Genomic DNA, 23,854 nt, shown 5'->3' with positions numbered 1-23,854 from the left:
TTAGACCTCAACAAGTATTGCTGTCGAAGCAGCATTGCAAGTATCTCAAATACACATAGAAGCAAAAAACCAAGGCTTTGCAAAGAACCAAGTGGATGACGAGTGGACCTAAATCCTCCGATGCGTAATCCAAGACTCTGAACACAAGATCATCTTTAGGAGCCCAAGCAAACCTGGAAATACCACCTCATGTTCACTCTGTGGGAGCTCTAATTTAAAATGGTCAACAGCTTGGAAAAATTTTTCTAGAGTCAAGCAGGAACACAGCTCATAGAAGAGCTGCAGATTCCGAAATGCAACTGACTGTGTGTAAAACCTGGGAATATGTAGATTTGCAGGATTACAGAAACCTCCTTGACTAGCAAGACTCTGGCAGAGGGTCTGAAAGAGCAGGATGCTTCTGAGCTTGATCCAGTTTCTCAGCAAGAGCAGCAAGAACAAGCAGTCTCACAGATGGATCCGCGTGGGAGGGAGAAAGGATAAAAGTCTGCCTCGGGAGCCTGTTCCAGCTGCTACTGAAGCCTTGGAGGAGTTGGTACAAATTGGGCAGAGTTACCTATAAAAATCTACTGTCTTGGCTTTTTCTGAAGGCCTCTTCTTCCCCCATCCCATGTTTTTCCTCCATCCTAGTATTTCTGCATTTGAAAGAGTTCAAATCAGACAGCTGAAAGCAGCACTTGACAGAAGGCAAATGAATACTGTGAGTTTATGGACAACATCCATCTCACGTCTTCATTCCTTCCTTGTAGATCATCCTAGCTGCAATAATTCAGAAGCACAAAAATCAAAACTCCTTTTAGATACTTAACTGAGAGGTGATAAAGAACGGTATATTCTTTTTAATAAAAATCCCGCTAACAACATTTTTGGTGCCAGGAAGAGTTTGTGTGACCAGCAGACAGGAAGCTCATCCCACTGACTGCAGCACTCCCATGTGAACTCCAAAACAGCTGAAGTTTTCTATTGATGCCCATGATCTAAGCACAACACTTCGCAACATATTAAGACCCCTCCTAATTCGTGCAAATTAAAGTTTCAGCAGCTTGTAATGTATCCCAACATTGTAAAACTTACTACTGTATCACTATACTGAAGTCCCATTAAAGCATTTCAGCAGCGCTGAGATCTCTCTACTTTACTGACACCTGACTTCACTGTGCTGTACCGAAGATATTAGCCAAACCCTCTCCCTCCATGCTGCTAGCATAGCAGACACCAAGGGGGGGGGGGGAAATCAGATCATGACAGAAAGTTCACAGACCCAGCCACTATTTTTCTGTAGACTTGCTCAGTAATGCAGCTTTCAAACCAAGTCTTATTTTCTTCACCTGCCTGTGCGTGCACACACACAATCTTCCTGTCTCTTTCAAAACAGCTTGACATAGCCAAAAAAAAGGACACCAACACCTTTATGTAATTAGTTTTGGGAAACAACTGAAAACCTTCAGCCTTCCAACCACATTTTCACTCTAGCTCAGCTTTCTCAACTGCTAAAAATGAACAATCCACAATTCTTTACCTGGGAGTGTTTTTCAAATCCTCATATACAGGCAGGGAAAAGCAGAGGGAAAAACATCTACCTTTTCTATTCATGTACTTCAGCTGTTACAGCCCACATCTAAACTTCTTGTTCCTTCTGACAAAGAATCAAAATTACTGGTCACTAGCTGTGCCTAACCCATCTGCTCTACCAGCATAAAATAGCTGAGTACATGTGTCATCAATCACTGTTAATTACTTCATTAACTTGGAAAAAGAATATTGACTTTTTTTTAAAGAACAAACATTGTTTAAGGTTAGTCTAGTTTGTTGTTTTTTTTTTTCTTTTTATTGAATGCTATCTGATTACCAAGAGAAAATAATTTAGTCTGAACACTAAAGCAACCCTGTCACATAATTCGTCCAATTCTTTTGTCTAGCAGAAGATTTCCCCAAGTTTCTTTTGGAAGCAACTACATATGCTAGTTTTAACCAGCATGAAGTTTAACCAGAAGCTTAATTATGCATGTTCTCAAATACTCCGTGTTCACTGCACGATGTTAACCGCGCTGCCATTCCCACCTACTATCACCGTGCTTTTTAAGTTCTGACCTTTGTCATGCTCTTGGAAAGAAACATGCCTCAAGGTCTCCACAAACAAGTTGCATCATTTCAAGTGGACATTTAGCCCTCTGCTGTTCACTGCAAAATAGTGACACAGAAAGCGAGCTATTACAACAGCTTGTGCATTTTAATCTGCAACACGGATACCCAAATTTTTTTGGCACGGGGAAAAAAAACAAAACCTAAACAACAAGTGTTATCATGCTAACAGCACAGACTCAAGTCAGTTAAGATTCATACAGCATGATGCAAACTTCCCCCTGGACTCACCCACTGCTTCAGAGGCTGGACTGGCTCACTCCCTGCAGATCTCAGCCCTGCTGCACACCACCTCCATCTCCCCATACCCAGCACACAAGCTCACCTCCCTTCCAGACAGAAGGGTCCCTCTACACACCCGTGCCTGCTCACCAAGCCTTGTCCAGCCACACTCTCTGGAAAGAACCACTTGGCTCGGTTCTTTATTACATCTTTCCATGCCCCAGTTAAGTGGCTTAAACACTCATTGTCAGCCTTCAAAAAGCTATTTAGTTTGCGGACAACACTGATGCCATTTTCCAAATCTAGATGACACATACCCCCTGCAAAAACACCTATTAATGCAGCATTATTACCCCACTGGCAGGAACCGACTGCCAGCCACCACCATTCATACGCATATCCCCTTCTGCTCCTAAACTCCATCTCCCATGAGTCTGCCCCACAGAAACAGGGCTGTGCTTGCCCATACATACACTGCAGGAAAGCATGCAGACCTCGTGTAAGCACCCTCAACTCTGGCTGTTGCCCAGCTCGTCAGACAACAGCACATCCTCACTCACAAAAGCTAGCATCATGGGATCCAAGGTTTACATTTTTTTATGTTTCATTACTTCTGTCTTACACTGGTTGTTAATACTGTTACCAAAACACTGCACTTCCCACAGCAACGCGGTAATCCAGACCCCGGTCCTAATGAACTTGTGGTGTCACTCTTCCGTTTCCTCTTTTAATGTGCCTCTTTTCCTGCAGCCAATAAAAATGTGTTACAGGTTGTAACTGTAGTGCATTATGTATTTGTGTATCTTCTTACTCAAAGCACCTTAACCAGGGCATCACCTAAACCCAAATGAGCGTAAAGGATACTGCATGGAAAAGGAAAAAAATACAACTTTGCCTTTAAAGTGCAATATAACTTTTTTTTTATTTGTTGGGAAAACCTTTTCTCCTCTCATCATCAGCATATGAAAAGTGATGCTGACATACACCTGTAAAAGCATGACTGAGCCGGCAGTCAAACACTGAAATTCAGATAGCTTTTAGTACTCCATCAGTTAAGTCAACAGTTATTTTTGCCATGTAAAAAACTTTAAACAGTAGCTAGAATTTTTTTCTTTAAATGATATGTGACATTAGTTAGCAGTGATTTTTTCTCCTTTCGGAAAAATCCAGAGAACCACCTTTGCAAAACACGCTACTTTCAGGCTGAGGTTAATCAGGCAGGGAATGCAGAGCGGGCAGCACTGCCAGCTCCCCACAGACCATCCTGCTGCTGACGGGTTGTGCCTGAAGCATGTGGGATCATCTCTAGGGATGCAAGGCAGACCTGGGCATGATACTTAGTCCCTGGCTTATCTGCCAAAGCTTCTGAGACTTCAAGCACAAGTCTGCTGTAACCGAACGGGCAGCAATCCCCATGGGAAGCTAAAGTAAACGTATGCCTTTATATTCGCAGGGGTTCCACGTTTTCCACTTGTTCCATTTTTAAATTACAAGTCACACTCTTGAGCCACAAACACAGCCAGAATAGAAAATTAACTCAGTCACCAGAAAAATGTAAATTCCTGTGTTGTACCCCTCTAAGTAGGGTTAAATTTTTAACGACCAACATCACCCTTTAATAAAAACTAGAATCTTCGGTCAAATATTTCAAGCTTGCAGCTGTCAAGCAAGAAAAGCAAGGAAGGAACAACTGACATTACTCATACTTGAGGGGGTTTGGGCTTGGTTTTTATTTATTTGTTTTATAACACCAAAGTAAAGAAAGACAAAACCCTTTAAAGTAGTACATGCAGGTTACCTTTAGAGAGACAGAGGCTATCAAACTTCTAAGAGTTTAGTTACCAGGTGTTGCTTCCAACACCAGAGCGATTATTTACCTCAGAATGAAGGAAGAGCTCCGTTTACTTTATGATTTACACCACATTTTATATAGCTCATTTCGTTTGTCTGTTTGCACAACACAAACACAGCAAGACAAATTGGAATTGTTCCTTGAAATAAGAAAACTCAATTGTAAAGCCACAAAAACTGGGACATATTTCAAGGACTGATACAGTATCTGCCATGTTTTGGGTTTTTTTTTAAGGTAGGTTTTAAAACACTCTCAGTCACCAGTTGAAAAGACAGACTTCAACTCAGCATCCTCAAGGAAGCCTTAGAGCCCTAGCTTAAATAAGCAAGGATTCACATTGTGTTAACTTTCTATGATCTAGATTAAAATTTATACTGCTGTTTATTGCTTTACACACTAAACAGCATAGATACAATATTCTTCCCTGTAAGACATTCCTCTTTCGTGGTAGGAATTAAGCAAAGTAATTTCAACCTGGTTTTGTCCCTCTTCAGCCTTCTCTCTCTCTCCATTTTTAAAACACCATAGCCCAAACTTCAGGGTCTTTTATTCACTCTTCCAGGTTTTGGGATTTTGCACCTTTGCATGCTCCTAAACATCCTCCTGAAACCTTCACACTAACAGTTTCAGCTACCACACCAGGAAGAATTGCTCGGCTTTCAAGACGAGCTGCCATTAGCCACCAAAGCTCTACGGTGCAGAATCTCCTTTCACTTTATCACCTGCTACTTGCAATACTCTAAAATAAATGGACAGGAGGGAACACAAGATACTTGCAAAATCTTTGGTTTTGTTGTTTTTAAATGTTAATCTGGATGCATATTGTGCTACCATGAACACAATAATTAATAAGTTACATCATGCCAGAAAAAAAAAAAATGGCCTGATAGACAATGCTAGCAACCACCGCTAGCTAACACTGCAGTCCCTTTCTGTAGGAAGCCAGTGAAAATGCAAAGCTAGCTACAGTGCACTACGAAAGACAAATAACTCCTTTGGATTTTAGTCATCTCTGAAAATTTACATTTCAGCACCAGCTTTAAATTCAAGCAACAGTACGCAGCCACTGCAAAGCAAACGTGACTCCCTGTTACCTCAAAACACCCCGCATGCAAAGCACACTCCAATGCTGGGGCGGGGGGAAGGAGATTGTAAGAATTTTTTCCTGTAATGGAATAGGGAGATAAGATCAAGTGAAAAGGAGCAGAGGCTGCTGACATATCTAGATGCACAGAAGCTAGTAAATATGCAAATAGGCAGCCATTTCTACCAAGAGTGCAAGAAGCCAGTAACAGTCAAAAACAACTTCAATTCTGCTAAAATACATTGCTTTAAAGCAAGAGGCAAGTCCAGCACAGAACTATACAGAACAGTTCCCTTTGACCAATACAGCTTTACTTCTCATCCAAGGTAACACCGAACAAAGGTTTCTATTCAAAAAATGTCTCCACGTTGAATATCACAGTATTTATGAATCGCTTTGGACGTTTACCTTTTAGTATTCTAGTTTGGAAGTACTATAAAAAAGACTCTACCTAAAGCTGTAAACCACCCTGACAAAGCTGCATCAATTACCAATTACAAACCCTTCCACAAACCAGGAAAGAGCTTGTTGCCCCGAAGCCACAAATAGCAAATTTCACACAAGATTTCAGAGAGGAGAAAATAAAGGCTGTATTGACCACGCATCCCTGAAGACAGATATTACAGAGCAAGAACTAAAGTTTACGTGACTCGATAGCAGATGATAAACTCAGGAGAGCTCTTTGAAAAAGGCAATACTTGGACATCCACCTGTTGTCCTTGAAGTTTTGAGAGACATGCCAAGCAGAAATATATATATATATGAAAATATGAAATCTATAAATTATTTAATTTTTTATAGATATGAAATAAATATGTGAACTAAATATATACATATGAAAACACCAGAGCCAAAGAAAGCATTTCTTTTTATTTTCACTTCATTTTATCTGCCTACCACCTCTGAATCAGAGACACAAGCTCAAAGGCCAGTTTTGGATATAGCCCGAGACATGCATTCTGCATGTTTATAAGGAAGAGCGAAAGCAGCTCTTCCCTGCTATGGCAGGGACTGAACTCAGCTTCAGTAACTTACTTCATTCAATGAACCTGCTTCCTAAAAGAGGAAAAAAAGTACTCCAACAAGGACACCTGCTTGACAGGCCTTGGCTTCTCTTCTGAGACAAAGTACATGGGGAAATCAGCTGCCTTATGAGCACGGAGAACTTCAGCAATTGTCAGTATCAAAAAATAAGTGCGTAGAAAAGCTAGGAAGATGTAAAAAAGAAAAAACCCAGACCTTTCCAGGCTGAATAAGCTTCCCACATACGGCAAAATACAACAGAAACAATTTACCCAGAAATGTAAGCCACTGCAGAGAGATTAAAGCAACCTACAACTCTCCAAAAGCAGGACCTGTAGACAGCAGTGAGGATTCGGGTATTGCCACTTGCAGGAAACCATCTCTAGATCTCTCCATACCTGTGGTAAACATAACACATAGCAATTTAACAAGAGATCACTCAGCAAAACTCACAGCACTGAAGCTCCTGAGGAAAGGTTATGACAAAGCATGTTTGCTGACAGGGAGGCTAAATGGAGACACAGAAAGGGTTCGTGAGGACCTCCTCTAGGAGAGAAGAGCCACACGAAGAGGAGGTGAAGTGACAAGCGATTGCAAAATGCCGGACCGTGAAACACCTATGCTCAATACGTGCTCTGTCCATCACAGCCACCCCAAGAACTGCATGGGAAGCTAATTCCCTACTGCCCAGAAAGTACCTGGTGACATGACTTGCTGTCTTTCTCATTTAGTAGTCCTCCTGCAGCTGCAGGAAAACATCAGTACCTTCTCCTATGTTTACTTGAATTTCGTACCCACACTTGTTGGTTGGCTACAGCATATGCTCAGAATTCAGTTATCCGTATTCAGAGGCTGAGATAATTTAGATTTTCTTTGCCAGTGTTAAGAATGAGCCTCAGAGCTATATACTGAGGCCCTGGAATTTAAATATACGATAACACTGTAAATAAAAGGAAGCAAATTCCTTAAGGAAAACCTTTTCACATGCCAGATCAGTTCCCAATAGTAACTGCTCTGCTTTGACAAGAGATAAATATTTACAGTCTAGAACAGAGAACACCTTGTGTTGCAATACTAGGAATGCAAGCCTCATCAGTCCCCAGCATACTTAAGAGGTTATTTTGATTTAAAAAAACAAACAAAAAAGAAAAACCAAAAACAAACCCCACAACAATCTGAGTACTTAGAAGCACATACATTAGTCTGCTCATTTACATCACCAAAACAAAAAACTGAAGGTAGTTATACAGAGAAATTGTCAAACATACTGAATCCGGAACAGATTTTCACAAAAGGAGACCTCATCCCCCAGGGAATGTAGACAGTTTACAGCAAAAGTCTAAATTATTGCCAAGAATATGCTGCTTTTTTTTTTATTTTATTTAAATATAGCCTAACTTGCTCCTCTTAAAAGTTGTTCTAGTGAATGCAGACACTGAAGATTTTTCTTATTGCGGCAAAAAGGCAGCAAGGAGGATCAGATGTCCATATCAAACTCCTCAGATTGGGGGGGTACCACACTGGGAATACGTTGGAAGAGGGAAAAGCAAGCTCAGGCTGTAGTTCATTAGGCTATCTCTCAGCTTCCAGTATGCTTCCCAACCTCGTGGTTTGATCAGCTCCTTCCAGCAAAGGAAAGAATGTGGGGAATGTCATTCATAATGGCACTTGAGAAGATCTAGGAATTGAAAGCATACAATAACTGGATATCCTTCTCACAAGGAGGGGTGATAAGCCCCATGCAAAGAAGATGCTCTCATTTCTACCATTAGACGGCCACATCCCAAGTTGCTTAGCTTTTTCTGCCATTTTAAATGAGGTAAATACCTAATTAAGCATGAATGTAATTTTTTTTTTATACTGTCTATGCAGTCCTAACTCCATTTTCTAATAGGATCTGCACAAGGACAACCTGGTTTAGCTGTTACACTACAGGATTTCATACCTGGAGTGTAATATTCCTCACCCGACTGCTATTTGGGCTTTTATGGCACATACCCTTTGAAGTGCGGCAGTCCGGCCGCCAGTAGGCTTACGGAAGAGTTCGATGTCTATCTAAGAGTCTCAGTTTTCTTACTTCCTTCTCCTCTTACATGGAATTATTACTTTCTGCAAAACTTTCCTCCCTTGACCTCACTCACGCCATGGTCAGCATTACGCTGTGATACCATCTCCACAATCAGTCAAGCGCTTTGCCTTATGTTCTGTGCACAAGTTCTTCATTTGCTCCCCTGCTTTCAGCATCCCTATACGTCAGTTTATTTTTAGGCCAGCATTTTTATAGCAAAGACCAGAAGCAGCACACTTTCAGTGCCAAACTGAATTAAGCTGAGATTTCTAATACTGTCAATAATTGACGTATGGACACTTTAGTCTCATGGTCATAGAAAATTGGTACTAGCTATATGTCTTCCATCCAGGACCATTGTCAACCCCTGGGCACTCACTGCAGTGCTCTCCCAGCTGCCCCACACCACCGCCCCCAGGCTACCAGCCAGTTCACAAAGATCAGCCCAATATTGCCCAAAAGGGATTCATACTATTCACCTCTCCATCAAAAGAATGGATCGTGCTTTGTTTTTTCATGTGTGTGCAAGCTTTCTGCACTGAGAAGGATTTGATCCCCCACCCCTAAACAGAACACCAGCTATCTTTACACTTGCAGTGCCACAGACCAGACACAAGAATCAGATTCATCAGGTATTCAATCAGATTCACCACCACCTATTTCTGTTGACAAAGCATAACCTAGTACAGGAAACATCAGCAAAGGATAGCCACATACAGCCACAGAGGTGAGCAAGACCATGTAATCTGTGTAAATCCTCCCAGAACCAGCATGGATTGCTCATAAAATACCACAGTAAAAGTCTTTTCCTCTTTTGAACAATTCACAGTATGTTCTCATGAACAAGATTTCAACTTACAAGGCAATCTTCTTCGAGGTATACTGTAGCAAATAACAGAACTACACTTTGCCCTGAAATCACATCAATATGTGCATCAACATAACCCTTTTTGTCTACTGATCCAGAAGAATCTAGCTCTTCTGCATTATGCTAGGTTTGATAATTTATAACTTAAAACTCAGATTACCGTTCTCTGTCACAAATTCGTAGTTTTTGCGGAGCTTCAAGCAAGAAGTTTTTTTTTCCTAATGCTAAGATTTCATTCACAATTACTATTAAGCCCATCATCAAATGCTCCGTTCAAGGCACAGGGAGCAGATAAGGCAGCAGCCTGGCTTCAGTGCAGTGCATAGCACTGAATTCTGTACAGGAATGAAGAAAAGCCCAATAGAAAGATAGGACAGTACATCCCTCAAAGAAGCATTCGGTACCTACCACGTGCAATCAGAATAAATACCCTGCTGTTCTCTTCTAGTCCTCTCCTTCCTCCTTTGATCATGCTTCCAGGCTAAAAATCCTGTGAGAGGCAGTTTTCACTCAAATGCATCCTTCAGCCTCCACCAGGATCTGAGAGCAGGTAAGAGTTGGGGGAAATAAATAAGTAGATAAATTTTCTCCCAACCAAAGCATTGCCATTAGATTCAAACAGAAAATCAGTCCTGGGTAGGAGAAGTGGACAACAGAATCCATATGGAAAATAATTTACTTATATTAAGCAGGTGAAGAAAAACTGAAATGCAAATGCAGATCACAGTAACCAATTTCTGTTCCAGTCCACTGGAAGGATCCGTTACTCAGCAGGATATCTTACACTAGATTCAAACATACCTGACTCCATGTAGCCTCTTCATCTTGCTTCCCTTTGTCTTCATCACAGAATGAAGACAAGACACAAAGTTTTGAGCATACTCACTACCAAACACATCTGGGCCTTGCTTCATCACACTGCTGCTGAGTAAGAGCGGCAGCAACAGAACCAAACTTGGAGAACTTCCGTTAATTTGTGACAGTAATCACCACCTACAGCAGAGGTGAGGTTTACAGAAATCCAGGGGTTGGTTTGTTGACTAACAGCAGAAAACAACAGCAACAGCCCAGGCTTTCTGCTTTGCACATGGAGCAAGAAAGGGCTGTGCTTAGCACCAACCCAACAAAGATCCTGCTAGCATCCAAGGAGCTATTTCTTTCACTGTCCCTGAAGACGCTACAGCAGCACAAACCACACAGAAACTGTGTTGTCTCCTTGGGAAGGCGGCACAAGGCAGCAGGAAACTGCACCTGACTGCTTTCTTGCCCTCTCCAGCTGTATGAAGATGCCATCATTCATCTCCTCCAACAAGACCTCCACAAGAAACATGGCCTGATATCTTCCAAGATATTCCAGAAAGATGCCTGTGCTCCTCTTTTCCCAAACAGTCTAAAGAAACAAACAAGGCTTCTCAGCAGGGTGTACAACCTGCTGTGCTGCGAGAGCCCAACCTCTGTTGCAGAGTCCTGCTACCTTGTTCATACCATGACTTGGAGAAGTCGCCTCCAGACTCATCCAAAACACTACGTATGGCAACTTTTTTTTTTTTTTTTTTTTTTTTTTTTTTAAAGTCTGGGCTGGCTGTAGAAGCAATGCTGTTTTCATTTGAAGAAACTAGTTCCATCTATGCAGTGCTCTAAAATATAATCCAGCCTGCAGAAAAGCTCAGTTTTACCTACAGATTCTCCTTCTAGGACCCCTCTTGCCTGTCTGCACCACAGGTCGTCTCTTTCCACTGGTCCTTGGGAATTAGATAACCTTTACTTTCTTACTTGTTCGCAATTTAAGCCACTGTATTCAAAGTAAAAGCCAATAGCCCATCTTCCATCTCATCCCACCTCTTCCAAATTAGCCAATATTTACAAATACCTGCCCCACTAGTACTGTGTTTCCAGAGTGGAGACTTTCCCCTTCTCACAGCCACACTCACACCCCTCCCTGAGCTACCAAGCTCTCAAGGTTAAAACTCAGACTGTTCCATTTTTCAGAATCCTCAGCATTTTAAAAGGGTTAATTACGCAGCTTTTCTTCACTTGATTTAACACTTTGCTTTCGTGCACATTATTTAAGCAGAACAGCAGATCTTACAGCTCTATGTTTTATATGAACCCACAGCAACGCAGCAGGCCAGTATGCTGCTCACCACAAGAACTACCTGTATTTGGGATTTTAACAGAATCCAGAGCAAACACTAACAAAAAGTAGATACATATAGCTCCCATGGGGAAAACTGTAACTTTCCTAATACTTTGAACAACGCTCCCGTTCTGAATACTTGTTGGGAACGGCATACAACAGAATTAATTCATTGTTTCAGTCTTACATTTTTGGATCCTTTTCTTGGACCGATGCACGCAAGACAAAGTTTTGTCAACAAAACACCAGAACTAACTTGAACATTTTCCCACCAAGCAAATGTCACAGAAGCTTTTCCTATTAGCATATTAGGAAAATGCAACACAGTGAAAGTATGTTAACTGACTAGAGATAACTTTGTGAAAGCTACAGATTTTTACTGAAGTTAAACAAAAACTCAAATGGAAGACAACTTGGAAAACACTGGAGGAAAGGGGAACAGAGTTATGTGCTCATCTACCTTTAATCCTGAAGAGCAAATTTGAATAACTGCTTATTCAACATGAAATCCTTGAAGACATTAGTGCGGACGCAGCTGTGATGCTACACCTTCCTACCAGTGTCCTCACGAGCAATCGCAGAAAGGACAAAGCAGCACCAGTTCAGGCAAGTACAACACCCTGCAAAATCTTACACACCAGTACTAGTGACAGGCCAGTTATGAATAACTGCTATTTCTCAAATTTAAGTTAACGAAAATTATATCAGCAAACTAATGCTATCATGTGCGTTTGACAAATGAAATTTGATTTTACATAGAACAAATCACAGTATACTAACGTTCACAGAATTTAACAGTAATTAAGTCTTTCTGACAGACACCTCATTAAAGCACCAGTTCTTCAGAAAAATGAATAAAGTGAATTATTTCCTATGTGTGAAATATCAAAATTCTTCACTACTCATAAAAGATAAATGGAGTTAAGTTCAATTGGATGTCAGCGTTCACTAGAATGAGAGTGACACGCTTAAAAAAAATCATTTAAAACAATACATTGTATGCTGCTAGTGCCCAATCTGAGATGTTAATCTATACATTATTTTATCCTATGATTGCAAAAACCAAAACCCTTACAATACAATTCTTAATCCAACAGCTTACTGGCTCGTTATAAAATGTACAGATGCACATATCCAGGAAGGGTCTACAGGAGATCAAACTTGCAAGAAAACAAGAGAGTGAACACAGCAACAAACCCAGACATGACAGCCAGATTGTACCCAAGGCAGGGTCTTCAATTTGCCATTTCAGAAAGTCACATCTGCAACAGAGAGCTGAAAAACTTGCCAAATGTTTTCCTAGACATCGTCACCTCGTGTGCAATACACTGCCACAGCAACACTTAGTCATATCCTACAGATTTGTCCAAACTACTGTAATGATGCCCCAAAGAAAGGAGCTCTTCCCTCCTCAGACCTTGGATAAGCCACATTAGCTGCACACATAGCCTTGAGCCTCCAGCTCCTCCTAGCACCTCTATGGCTCCTTTCTGATCCTCAACCAAACTAAATGGCTGTCTCAGAGGACTCTTAGGGCTGGAAAAAAAAAAATATTAACAAAACTTAATCTTGACCAAACTAGAAAAAGGTTTCTTATTAGCCTAAGAGCCAATTATCAAATTGCAACTTCTTGATTTTTAAATACTTCTTGTATGAGGAACAAAGGTTCAGTCATTTGATGAGGGCAGACGGCTCAGTGTACCGATGACCGCAAGCCGGCACACGTTCCTCTGCACTAGTAGATGGCAGTTTGAAGCAGATTTTAATCAATCTTTTCTGAGGTGATATCCAATAGGAAAACATGAAGGAAAAAAAATGAAGTCGATCAAGATGTGGCTAGTAATGAATGCCATGAGAAAAAAGACTGAATTTTTATAGAGGAAGGCCAAGCTGTAATTCCTTGCAAAGGGAAAACCACAGAAGCTTTCCAATAGATTTTACAGTCTTTTCCTAATTGTTCCCTTTTTCAACATCATTATGCAACCTCCGTGTGCTTTCCTGCTTCTCAACCCCCCTTATTTTGCCCATTTCCACTCCCCCCCAACTTCCTTTAAATTTTGTGAGGCAGCTCCTTTAAGATAGCCAGAAATACAGTGCATATTTGTCTCTTCTCCTCTTCTCAGTTTAAACTGCCCAAGTCTTTCCGGTGAAGAAGCATTGCCCAAAATCTGCTTGCTATTCAAGCAGTCCTGGCAATGACAAGCATCACTTCATGAATCATCTGTTATATATTGCCTTATCAACATGGTCCACTGCAGGATAAAGTAAACCTGGCCCACTTCAGTTTTCTGCGTAACACAATCAAAATGCAAAAGCATTAACTACTAGAGCAGTCTGAGGAGTTCCCTCATCCAAGGACTCTAATATAGAGACAATGTACATAAGAGAGAATCTAAATCAAATCAGCATGCTAAGACTTGCATTTCCTTCCCCACCACACACAGCTTTTACTTTAATTTTTTAGAAGACTATTTACCCCTTTTACTAGGTAACAATATTGCCACATTTCTAATTATTAAAGCAGACAGTCTTAGCATTTCTGCTGCTTCTCAGCTTAAACAATTTGAGGCAAACCCAAAAGTTTTCATGTTTTTTTTGCCTCCCCCTATGCAGACCTCTGAGATCAGCAAGCAAGCTGAGGAGAACCAGGTTCCTTTCATTGCTTTGGAGCATTGGTATGGTTGGACCTGGGGAACCTGGAAGCAAAGATAAATGGAAAACAGAAGTTATCTATTAGGGATGCAGACTCAAAACTGAAAAGCAATTTTGAATTCAGTGACAAGACACATCCTGTCAGCTCCACTGTCCAGTAACACACACTTTTACAAAAGCACAAACTCAAAGGATTCCAGCAGGAGTCTGATAAAATTTAAAACCAATAGCTGGCCTTGTTGACTAGGTAGCAGAATTGAAAAAGATTACAGAAAAGCAATGGGATAACTGGAAACAAGCTACAGGTAAATTGGAAGAGCAATGAAGTAGAAGATGACACCACCAAAGAAGCCAGCAAGAAGAGTTAAGAATACTTGGCAAATATTTAAGGAATGTCATTACCAGTGTTCAAATAACATGTTCAATTAATAGTTCTTTGTGGTTTGTGACAAGCGTTGCCATTTGGAACAGGCTAGCAACAGATACTATTCAGCATATAAACTATTCTGGTAATATTACCGTGCGTACTCAACCACAGATGCAAGACAAGTAAAAATATGGTCTGAAGGGTTTGAGGTTTTGTTTCATACATACATATATATATATATACACACACACACAATGCCAAGGAGTATTTTTTTTCTGCTAAATACAAATACACACAATACCAAGGAGTGTAACACAATTACTTCTTTAACTGGAAGAGGACACCAAAGAAATGTTTTAACCCCAAGATTAAGTTGGCACAGCTGAGCAGTGAGCATTCAGGTTTTCAAACCCTGAAGAGAGCACATGCTTACACCACTTAACCCAGACAGCCACACACTACCCTTGAGAAAATACGAGGACAACTAGTTACTGTGACCTTACAAAGGTACAGCATGGCATACAAGAATTAGAGGAATGCTTCAAGCAATCAAAAGCACCAAAAATGAAGACAGTAGTCTTTCAGGGGAGCATGCCCAATATTCAGCTGATCAAGAACATTAACATCCCACATCAAATTGTCAGTTTACCTTCCTTAAGGTAAGGCTGCGCAACAAGTTTTAAGAGACGCTCAACATGCTAACTCCTTTTAGCACAAGTTATTTGATAAGCACATTTGTGAGCAATCCATTGTAAAAGCTCTTGCCTATTCTCAGCTCTGGAAGATGAAAGGAATTTGGCCTAGAATATTTGACACTATCACATACTATTTATTTGGTGGCAAGTTTTTGTCTCAACACTTTGTTTTAAATGTGTTTGGGCACATTCATGTATAGAAAGTCTGTAGGTTCCTCAGATTTGAAACCTACGATTGATCCTAGAGGGCACGTTTCAGGCATTGCACCAAGTTTCTGAATCTCAGGTATGCCTTAATATGGCTTTAAAACCTCTATTCCCCAGAAAGCACAAAGCCATTTCAAAGAGGGCAATCTAATCTAAAACCATGGACTCCTGTTCAATTTTAACCTTTATTTTTAACAAGTCCTACTCCTCACCCTTGCAGTTCAACATGTCATTTAGGGTTGAAAACTGAGACCAACGCCACCTTTTCAGCAGTCTATAACAGCCAGCTCCTGTGCTTCCACCTCTGCCCATGGTAGCAAGCAAAAAGAAAAACGAGCACTCGCCACAGGAGCAGAAAGTCACACTTGCTCAAGGTGCTGCTTCTGAGGGATGTGTGTTACTAGATAACTTCTTCAGAAGTCAGTCTGCAGGTGTCTGTAAACACACCGCTCCTAGTTAAAAAAACTCATTTTAAGTGCACTGTTGTTCTTCCCTTTTCTGCCTTAACGGGATGCTGCCTGTGAAACACGAGCACAGCAAAGCAGAAAGTTGCATCTTGGCCAATACACAGATTAACAAATGCAAGAACCTACTTTTTCTGTTTTATTCTTTTTACTACTAAGTCATCATCAAAAGGCAAACTAACTTCCACTAAGGAGTTCAATCTGCACTGCACATCAGGACCTTGGTGTCCTGACTCTGCTATCTCCTAACCTGGGGCTGATGGACGCTCCCTGGACTTCTCAAGAACTTCTTCACTGCTTTTTCTTGGTGCTGATCGCAAGTTTGGTAGCTCACACCTGCCAGTTCTCTTCTGGTTTGGGATAGTCTGTTGGAGATTGCACTACACAAACACAGACTGCTCAACAAACATTTCCTCCCGAAGGAATAAAAGCTTTTGTGCCATACGTATGCTTTTCTTTCATGCCTCCATCCCATTAAGTAAATGACAAATTCCTCTGGTATTCTGAGGTAATTTTCAAAATGCATTTCATGCATTTTCTAATCTGTCCACTTTCTACAGCCAAGTCCTGAATCAAAACCAAAGAAATTCTAGGATGGCAAAGTTTAAATTTTGAAGATTTTTGGATTTTTTTTCCCTAAATTCAGACAACCAAGGGCACAGCTTAATATCAGCCACAGAAATCTGTCAGATGCGCATGCTAAAACATGCCATCCAAATACAAAAAGTATATAATCCTGGAAAGCAGCGTCTTACACATTTTGCTTTATACAGAAAATCTGCAGTCGCTAAAACTTACTCTTTCTAACTGGGTGGTATTTTACATTTCCAAATGTAATTGAGTGAACATGTTGCCATGGTTACAGTAGGATTCTGCAATAACTTTGTTGCCTTGTAATTGCTGTATATTTGTATACAAGCAGCTGAGCTTTCTTAATTCAATGCTCTCTTAACTCCTTCAGAGAGGCTGCAGAGCAACAACGGCAGCTTTTAGGCTGAAAACTCCATACAGCGGTGGTGGAAACATCAGAAACGATTAAAACTCAGTGCCGCGACAGACCGCATTACCAAAAAAAAAAAAAAAAAGAAACCTTGCCAAGAACCAGATTATTATATAAACTTCAGAGCTCCTTAGCTTTTAAAAATGTTGACGTTAAAAAAAGTCCAATTCAGATAATTAACTCCAGGTAGTTTTTGGCAACAACTGAAAGCACTTTGATGGCAGCGAATACAGCACAAGTCCCATTTATTGACAGTACATAATACCAGTAAATCAAAATGCATTGGCAAGGAGATTATTCACTCAACAGTGAAATTCACTGTGGCACAGAGGGCCAAAATAATACTTGCTCCATCTCAAATTAGCGTTATGAAGACAACAGAATACAGCTGCTGGAAACAAGCGTGAAATAAAGCTGCCTGCATATCCCTGTTGAGAAGAAACGAAGAACACCAGAGAGCACCTATACCCCGCTCCACCACCCTGAGCCACACGCCCCATCCCAGATTTACAAGCGATTTTCACATCCCGAATCCACCCACACCTTTCCAACACAGATCCCACTTCTTCGTAACATTTTTAGACTTGCAATCCAGTCTGGAATATCAGGCAAGCCTGTAACATGAAATCCGCTCTTATGGCCAGAAAACAAGCATTTGCGGTGACAAGCCGAATTTATGCAAATCTTCTGAAGCAGGCTACTGACAAGCAAACAACAAACAAACCAAAAGAACCCCTTCCACTATCATGAAATGCGTGCACAAAACAATTACGCAAGTGTTTTGAATAAAAAGCAGGTTTACTTCCCTTTAAACGGTGCGCTGCACCGAGCTATAATGTCAAATAATTGTTACGTAAATACATTTGCTTGCTTAAGATGTCACGCTGCGATCGCCACACCACAAACACTCGAAAGATAACATTTAAGGAGCCCAGGGATTGCACAGCATCTTTCCTGATAAATTCCTGCAGCAAAACCCACACAAAACTGCTCAGCAACACCTCCCTTCGCGCTCCTCCGAACGCCTTATCAGCTGGGGTGTTTTTGCTGATTTACCCTTGCACAAACCAACACTTCACACTTCGGAGCGGCACGCGCACTTTATTCACCACCAGCTCCCCAAAACGCACATTTCGGGGGAAGCCGCCGCAGCCAGCGGCTGAGGACGGAGCCCTGCCTCGGCTTGGACCTGTCATTCTCCCTTGCAGCCCAACATTACCCCAGGACTCCCAAAAAGCGCGGTGATGCTGAGGAGAATACCCCTCGTTTTCTCCTCCTAGTTACAAAAACAGCCATTTTTAATGCCCTTCTGGAAGGGGCTGGTGCCCCGGGGGCGGGGGCGACCTCCTCGGCCCAGCCCGGGAGCCGCTGCCCCGCCAGGCAGCCCCGGGCCCGGCGTGAGGCGCGCTCCGGCGGGGAGCCCGGCGGGGCCGCGGAGCCGGCCCCGACAGAAACTTTCCCCAAGTCCCGCGTTATTCCCGGGGCGGGGAAAGAACCGACCCCGGGCCGCGGCCCGCTCGGCGCCGCAGGGCCCCGCCGCGGGCGTCGCCCCCGCCGCAGGGCCGCCGCGCCCGCCCCGCCGCCCCGGCCAGCGCCCGCGCCCCGCCGCCCCCGGGCCTCCACCCTCGGCCCGGCCGCCGCCCGCGGCACTCACCGCCGCCCGCATCGCTCCCCGCCGAGCCCCGCGCAGCACCGAGGCGGCAGCGGCGCTGCTCGCCGGGGGGGGGGGGGGAGGAGCCGCGGCCGCCCGGGAGGGGAGGGGCGGGGCGGGGCCAGCGAGGGAGGGGGCGGGGCTTGCGGCAGCGCGGCCCCACCCGCCTCATTCACAAAAACGCGAGCGGCGGGGAGGCCCGGCACGCTGAATGGGCGGGAGCGCTGCCCGTCACGCCCCGCCGGCCCGCCCGCCCACCCCGCCGCTACACCCATGTCGAGTGATGGCGCGGAGGCCCCGCCCCACCAGGCGCGCCGCCCAATCAGCGCACAGCAAGAGCCTCCGACTGGCTCAAATCCACCCGCCACTGCCGCAAGGGCGAATCCGATTGGCGCCGAGAGCTGCCCATCACCTCCCCCGCCGGAACCCTCCGCGCTTCACGGTCGGAGCACAGCGGAAAAAAGAGCCGCGCGCCGCCGATCCCTTTAAGAACCCGGCGGCCGAGCAAGGCCGCGCCGCAATTAAAACCTGGAGGGCAGAAAAGCGCGCGGCCTTAAAGGGGCCGCGCCGCGGCCGGCCGGGTGCAGCGGCGGAGGCGGCGCGGCGCGGCCCGGCGGGGGGAGGTGGCGGGGCGCCGCGTACTGACCTGGGTGGCGGCGGGCGAGGCGGAGGAGCTGTGCGGCGATGGCCCCGGCGCGGACACCGCGGCGCGCGCGCCACCAACGGACTCAGCCCGTGACGGGATCCGCCATCTTGGAATTTTTAGATGGAGAGTCACGTGGTGCGACCATTTTTCCCCCGGGCCAATCAGGAAGCGCGGTTTATTTATAGCCACAGCTCCCTCTTTTCTTTCCCCCTACCCCATCCTGGCGGGGGGAAGGGAACCAATCAGGCCACGCCCTGGCCCCGCCTCGCGGCGCGCGGCCCATCGCCTAGGCGACGGCGCGGCCCGGGGGGCTGGGGCCGGTGTCCGCCATGTCGGCGGCGGGCCCGCGGCCCCTTGGGGAGCGGCGGCGAAGCCCAGCCCGTGCCGGGGCAGTCGGCCTCGGGGGCGGGATGGTAGCCCGGAGCGGGGTTTGGGTCTCCGACGCCAGCTGCCCCCGGGCAGGCCGGGCCCCCCCAGCCTTGGAGGCCCAGGCAGGCTGGGTCCCCTCAGTTGCTTCTCGCCTCCCTGCCGAAATGCAACTGCGCGGCTACCTGTGTTGGAGGCTGGAGGGGAGCCAGGGCTGTGATGGAGCGTTTGCTTAGCACCATCCCCTCCCATCTGCTGACTTGGTCCTCACCCCAGCGCCTCGTGGCCAAGAGCAAACTCCGTGTGTCTGAGGACCAGGACGAAGCAGAGAGAACTCCGCGCAGTACTGGGCAGCTGTCTCTAGAAAGTCACGCAAGGGTGGCAAACTTCTCTTGTCCCCTGTCTCTCCTTGACTTGCTGCTGCTTATAATTTCCTCCACAGCTTCATCTGTATCTGCTAAGAGGTGAAAACGTAACAGAAAGAAAAACTCAAATCTAGGTGAATTTGGCTATGGGAAACATGAGGTGGAGGACAGAATTAGTAGAGAAACAACTGTGCTGATGCATTCCTTTGAAGTTAATTCTTCCACCTGTAACAAGAAAAGTTACGCACTCTCTTGTCTTCTTTCCTTAGTAGTTTGACATATCTGAAACTGCATTTTTGATTCTCAGGATACTAATGGAGGTGGATTAACTAGACATACCGTAGAAAATGCAAGCCATAGTAGATATATAGTATTTTAATAAAATAGGAAACTTTTTTTTTTCAGTTTTCTGTATCCAAGATCCAGCTCCTGAAGTGTGTTTTTCTTTTATCCATCAAGTATTGTCTATAAAAATGGCTGCTGAGTACACCGCTTTTAATAGCGAACAGCTGCATCAAGATATAAAAAATGAAAAAGGGGAGAGCATAGTTCAAAATCTTTACAAATCTTTGCCTGAATTACCAAGAGTAAAAAAAAAAATAAATAAAAAGGAATTGTTCAGTGTACTTACCTGGAACTCAGGAAAAAAAGGAGAGCTTACCACCTTTGGAAGAAGGGGCAGGCGACTCAGGAGGAGTACAAGGATGTTGTGAGGTTATGCAGGGAGAAGATTAGAAAGGTGAAGGCCCAGCTAGAACTCAAAACTCGACAAAAGGAGGGCCAGGGAGAATCTCCATCCTTTGTTGGATGCGGAGGGAAACATTGCCACAAAGGATGAGGAGAAGGCTGAGGTACTTAATGCCTTCTTTGCCTCAGTCTTTCATAGTCAGACTGGTCATCCTTGGGGTTTTCAGGCCCCTGAACTGGGGGATGAAGATAGGATGCAGATAGGATGCAGAATGAAGCCCCAGTTGTCGAAGAGGTGGCAGTCACCGACCTGCTCCTCCACCTGGATGCCCACAAGTCCATGGGGCCAGACGGGATCCACCCGAGGATACTGAGGGAGCTGGCAGAGGAGCTTGCCAAGCCACTCTCCATCATTTATCAGCAGTCCTGGTCAACCGGGGAGGTCCCAGATGACTGGAAGTTAGCAAATGTGACGCCCCTCTGCAAGAAGGGTCGGAAGGAGGATCCGGGGAACTGCAGGCCTGTCAGCCTGACCTCAGTGCCGGGGAAGGCCATGGAGCAGGTCATCTTGAGTGCCATTACACGGCATGTGTGGGACAACTGGGGGATCAGGCCCAGCGAGCATGGGTTTATGAAAGGGAGGTCCTGCTTCACTAACCTGGTCTCCTTCTATGACAAGGTGATCCGCTTAGTGGATGAGGGGAAGGCTGTGGATGTTGTCTACTAGGACTTTGGTAAGGCCTTTGACACTGTCTCCCACAGCATTCTCCTGGAGAAGCTGGCTGCTCACGGCTTGGATAAGTGCACTCTGCGCTGGGTTAAAAACTGGCTGGACGGCCAAGCCCAGAGAGTGGTGGTGAATGGAGTCCAATCCAGTTGGCGGCCGGTCACAAGTGGTGTTCCCCAGGGCTCAGTACTGGGGCCAGTCCTGTTCAATATCTTCATTGATGATCTGGATGAGGGGATCGAGTGCACCCTCAGTAAGTTTGCAGATGACACCAAGTTGGGTGGAAGTGTCGATCTGCTGGAGGGTAGGAAGGCCCTACAGAGGGACCTGGACAGGCTGGATCGATGGGCCGGGGCCAACTGTATGAGATTCAACAAGGCTCAGTGCCGGGTCCTGCACTTGGGTCACAACAACCCCATGCAACGCTACAGGCTGGGGGAGGAGTGGCTGGAGAGCTGCCTGGCAGAAAAGGACCTGGGGGTGTTGGTTGACAGCTGCCTGAACATGAGCCAGCAGTGTGCCCAGGTGGCCAAGAGAGCCAATGGCACCCTGGCTTGTATCAGGAAGAGTGTGGCCAGCAGGACCAGGGAGGTGATAGTGCCCCTGTACTCCGCATTGGTGAGGCCGCACCTTGAGTACTGTGTTCAGTTTTGGGCCCCTGACTGCAAGAAGGACATCGAGGTGCTGGAGCATGTCCAAAGAAGGGCAACGAAGCTGGTGAAGGGTCTGGAGCACAAGTCTTATGAGGAGAGGCTGAGGGAGCTGGGGATGTTCATTTTGGAGAAGAGGAGTCTGAGGGGAGACCTTATTGCTCTCTACAACTCCCTGAAAGGAGGTTGTAGCGAGGTGGGGGTCGGTCTCTTCTCCCAAGTAACAAGCGATAGGACAAGAGGAAAAGGCTTCAAGCTGCGCCAGGGGAGGTTTAGGTTGGATATTAGGAAAAACTTCTTCACCAAAAGGGTAGTCAGGCATTGGAACAGGTTGCCCAGGGCAGTGGTTGAGCCTCCATCCCTGGAGGTATTTAGAAGACGTGTAGACGTGGTGCTTGAGGACATGGTTTAGTGGTGGACTTGGCAGTGCTCGGTTAACAGTTGGACTCGATGATCTTAAGGATCTTTTCCAACCTTAACGATTCTATGATTCTGTGTTTTCCTAGCAACTGTTCAACATTTAATTGATTTTTCTGTTTTCTAAAGAATTACCCTATTGAACTCTCAAGTCTTCTCTATATTCAGTTTCTTAATTGGCGAAGCCCATGTCTGGCACAACTCTCATTTCACTTGCATTTGTTGTTTTACCTTTGACTAGCACAATGCCTGTAACTAAGAAGTCACACAAACATTCTGTATCATGGGAAGCAAAATATTTCAGCATCTGTATTACCTGGTGTGAGAAAGCTCATCTGGGGGATACCCATGAGGCATGCTTTGATGGGAACATCCTGCCTGAGATGCATTAAATAGATAGCCATCAAGCTTCGCTGAAGAGATCGCCAGTGGCCAAGGAAAGTCTAAGTCTCAAATGCCATGACATCTAATATTTTTACTCCCTTTTTTCATGATGGCTGTTAACCTTTTTTTGAAGGTAAGGTAAGCTACCATGGTAGTCCTAGAAAGAAGATGCCCCCTTTTCTGTTTAGTTCCATTCTGTCTGAGGTAAAGGCCATCTGCTCAGCCTTCAAAACTCTCCTCTCCCATCCAAGTACAACTTGCAGAGGGTTCTTGTACTTCACATAGGTGGAGCCCTTGGCTTGCACAGAGTTAAAGGAGTTAATGGTACCAGCCCTGTGGGCACAGTGGTCTACTTTCACACCTCTTGTAGCAGTCAGGGTCCTAGAGTGCAGTCACTGTGCCGTACTCATAGCCCATTAAATACATGGGGACTTCCCACTTAGGTTTCAAGGAGTTTCTTAACATCCTTGACTAAGACAATATGAAACATAACATTCCTATTTGTAGGCAGCCATCCCAGCACACTTCTGGTGGTTTTGATTACTTGGCTCTTACTAAATTGTTTTTAAACTTCCAGATTTTCCTTAAAGAAAAATGAACTCCTGCAGTTCACCCATCTGGATTTACATAAATTCTGGGACCTGACCAGAATTGCTAACAACTTTGTCCCTCCCTCAAAATTTACATATACATGGGAGTATATAAACACTGCTCCTTTTTTTTTTTCTTTTTGAGATGTTTAGCAACTACATTTCCATTTGAAAGGGCCACCCATCTAAAAATCCTTGCCATATTGATCTGACCCTTACAGTTGCTTGTTTTCCCCATGCTGTGAACAACATGCTCAAGTCTTGGCAGAGGTCAGAATTACTCTGACAGTTCCATCAGCAATAGCATCCCATTAACTTAGGCTTCCCAGTCTTACTTTATTTTTAAGACATTAATTTATTACTGTCAACTTACAACAAACATTACACTTCGATTATTCTAAGCTTCAGCATACAGGCACCATGGCCTGCCTTGGAGAAGGCCTGAAGTTTTGGAATATTCTTCCTGTAATATGCACCTAAGAACACCACTGGCATGAAAAGCACCACTTCTGCATAAAGCTGAAGCCCTTTTTGTTTCATTTTTAGCTTATATTGGCTTGTGGGCTTGTTTGTTTGTTGTTCTTTGGTCG

The 23,854-nt window shown here is 44.4% G+C and overlaps 1 protein-coding gene across 6 annotated transcripts in view; it reads right to left on the bottom strand.

Annotated features, from left to right (window-relative positions):
- The window catches only part of HDAC4 (histone deacetylase 4), a 269,534-nt gene extending 250,338 nt beyond the window's left edge, over positions 1–19,196 (bottom strand). Inside the window, exon 1 of one of the 6 annotated variants that reach the window (XM_087731761.1) lies at positions 19,079–19,196. The gene's annotated coding sequence lies outside the window, so the exon portion shown is untranslated. Of the gene's footprint in view, positions 1–1,519; positions 1,637–18,435; positions 18,500–19,078 lie in introns of those variants that run through there. The other 5 variants (XM_087731766.1, XM_087731763.1, XM_087731764.1 and 2 more) reach the window with 5 other exon arrangements.
- Between the last annotated feature and the right edge of the window lie 4,658 nt (positions 19,197–23,854).

This window comes from Nipponia nippon, unplaced genomic scaffold (assembly GCF_047370975.1).
Source record: "Nipponia nippon isolate SJK-2023a ecotype South Korea unplaced genomic scaffold, ASM4737097v1 scaffold_5, whole genome shotgun sequence".
Taxonomy (NCBI): Eukaryota; Metazoa; Chordata; class Aves; order Pelecaniformes; family Threskiornithidae; genus Nipponia; species Nipponia nippon.
Note: the sequence above shows the minus strand (reverse complement) of the source record. Positions and strands in the feature narration are given on the sequence as shown.